Source organism: Equus caballus, chromosome 9, assembly GCF_041296265.1.
Source record: "Equus caballus isolate H_3958 breed thoroughbred chromosome 9, TB-T2T, whole genome shotgun sequence".
In the NCBI taxonomy this organism is placed as follows: domain Eukaryota; kingdom Metazoa; phylum Chordata; class Mammalia; order Perissodactyla; family Equidae; genus Equus; species Equus caballus.
In genome coordinates, this window is record NC_091692.1 from 22,654,473 (window position 1) to 22,657,533 (window position 3,061).

At 36.7% G+C, this 3,061-nt stretch overlaps 1 pseudogene; it reads left to right on the plus strand.

The window, feature by feature from the left end:
* Nucleotides 1-460: 460 nt before the first annotated feature.
* LOC100065801 (glycoprotein-N-acetylgalactosamine 3-beta-galactosyltransferase 1 pseudogene) lies at nucleotides 461-1,532 on the plus strand (annotated as a pseudogene).
* The last annotated feature ends 1,529 nt before the right edge of the window (nucleotides 1,533-3,061 follow it).

A 3,061-nucleotide genomic window follows, 5' to 3' on the forward strand; every position in this document is an offset into this window, starting at 1 on the left:
TTTCTGATATTTATTAAAAGTCATTGGAATATCCATTCTTAACAGACTTATCTGTATTTTTTAAGTTGATTTTTGGAAATCCATTCCATTTTTCAAATTCTCATTTATGATCTGAGCCCATATTATTACACTTAAATAACCCTAAAAATTGCCATCAGCAACTTTGATTCAACAGATGATAAACTTGACAGTTTTCACAGTTGTTAGAGAGCAACAAATGTAACGAAAATGATGTCTATGCTCATATAAAGTAACACAGAATCCCACATACATGCGCGCACACCCAAACTGATCATTAAAAATAATACCTGAGGGTGGAGCTCATGGGAAAGAGCGACTGGGCGGTTTCCACTGCTGCCACTGCCAGGACCACTGCTCAGGTGGGTCCAACCATCTTGTTCCTCCCAACCTCGCAGGAGTGGAAGAAAACAGCCATGGATGTCAGAAATACGCTTAGGACATGGCCTCGAATTCTTGACTACATTGTTTAACCTTCATCTCTGGATCAGCAATCAGACATTTTTTTTCTCTAATGTTCTCATCTATTTAGTATTTTGCTGAAGAAACAAGGTGATATCAAGCCTAATATTCTGAATAATTATCTTCATTCAATACATTCAGATGATACTGGACAGAATCATGTAGAAGGGGTGTTGAAGTTGAATGCAGATGCTAGTAAATAAACATGAGAACACAGATGTCACGGAAAACCTCCATCAGAAGGTGAAAATTCTTTGCTGGGTTATGACAGAACCCATGCAGCTCTGACGTATTGACATATACGTCAGAGCTGCACGGACCCAGCATTGTAATAAAGTGTTGTTTATAAGCTCGGAAGAAAATAAAGACTTCCCTGCTGTGAGAGTAAACACCAAAGAAGGCAGAGACCATCTGTCCTGGAAAACAGTTAAGGTCCTTTCAGTATATTCATGATCGTTATCTAGAACATACTGTTTGGTTTATGAGAGTAGAGGATGATATTGAAATCATACCGGACAATTTGAGATGGCTGCTTGTAAACTATGACCCTGAAGAACCCATTTACTCTGGGAGAAGATTTAAACACTAGGTAAAGCAGGGCTGCATGAGCAGAGGAGAAGGATGTGCAAAGAAGCCTTGAGATTTGTTGATGTGGTTAAAATGAACATCTCCTGTTTCCACTGCTGAAGACTTAGCGCTGGGGAGATGCCTGGGAATCCTAAATGTAGAAGCAGGGGATTCCAGAGATCCCCTGAAAAAGAAACTTGTATCCCTTTTTTGCAAAAATACCATTTAATCCAAGGTTCTCTACCCAGAACCCTTTGGTACTAGAAATGTAACTATGATCCTCCTGTGGGGGTCCTGGTGCTGTTCTGATTTTGCAGTTTTTCACTACACAAATGCTACAGCTATGTACGAGTTAGAATATCTCACTGATCACCTTCAGCCATGTGGTAATTCACATAGGTATCAACCTCCCTCACCTGAGAATCTCCCAAAAGAAATAAGCAAACAAAAATAAAGATCCAAAAGCAAACTTAAGAAACTCTTGAAAGAAACTCATGAAAAAACAAAGGTAGAGTGTCTAATACTACGCTGAAAAGGACCTCAGTGTCTTTTAAGAGGGCACTGGGTCCCAGTGAGCAAGTCTTTCTAAGCAAAAACCCCGTATTAGAAATCTTTTGTAGGAATGGCTGTAAACTGAAGCGTTAGCAGAAGCAATGAAGTATGTTACAATGTGTTTCTGATATGGGATATTTGTATGTGTACACACACACACACACACACATATATATACACAAAACACTGTATTTTAAAACAGTGGTCAAGATGAGAGATTTTGTTGCCTCTCTCTAACCAGCTGTCTGTGGCAGTCACTGAGAAAGCAGTTAAACTTACTAAAACTACACTGCCCCATGTTAAGTAAAATGTGCATGATGCTAAACAGATTTGCCTTAATGAAAATTCTAGAAAGAAATATCAGTGGTCAGCATGTGTTTAAACTCAAGATGTATCTTTGAATTGCAGTGTGACGTAAATGAACCAAACTCACCCCTATACACTCTATTTCTGTCTAATAAAAATTTCACTGTGATTATTTATAATTAGCAGTATTTCTTCCAGAAAAAGGTAGAATAAGAATGCCACTTATCATAAAATGCGCCAATAAAATCACATGTTGAAATCTTCTTGGGCCTGGACTATGTTATACGCTTGGCTCTAATTAGTGGTTATTCTTTTACTAGAACGAATGATGTTTACTTAGTCCTTGTGCCCCTTTTCTAAATATGCTTAACACATCGTGAGGTCCATTCTCTGCTATTTACTCAAATATTAATAGCATTCCGTAAGCATACCTTTTCAAATGTTTTGACCCAAACTTACCCATCATCAGCTACGAGTAATAAGTAGTAAATTTAATGCTATTTCTTACGTTAGTGTGATTTTAATGCTTTTCTTACATCAGTGCCTCTTATTGTCACTCTCAGAAATTCCTAAATGGCATTTATAATTGATTAATTAGAACTCTTTCCAACTACATAATTATGGTTCTTTTCATTCTCATCATGTTGAGAGGTGAGAACTTATTTGTGTCTTTCATAACTAGTATAAAGCAATTTTAAAATCCTTTTTTAGTATCTAATGTAGCCATTAGTTATACTGACAAAATAGCTTGAATGCAGGATTTTGATAAAAATTAATTGAAAACATTAGGAAATATTGAGTGCTTTAAAAAACTTTAAAAAGTCAGAAATTAAGAGATTAGATAGAGCCGATCCAGTGGTGTAGTGGTTAAGTTCACATGCTCTGCTTTGGTGGCCCAGGGTTCACAGGTTCAGATCTTGGGCATGGACCTATGCACCACTCATCAAGCCATGCTGTGTAGTGTCACACACAAAAATAGAGGAAGATGGGCAAAGATGTTAGCTCAGGGCCAATCTTTCTCAGGCAAAAAAAAAAAAAAATTAAAAATAAGTAAATAAAAGACTAAATAATTTATGAATAATAAACTGAATTTGCTAATTTTTACTATCTTTGAGTGATCAGTTTTGCCAGTGGATAATAATAAACTTGGATATTC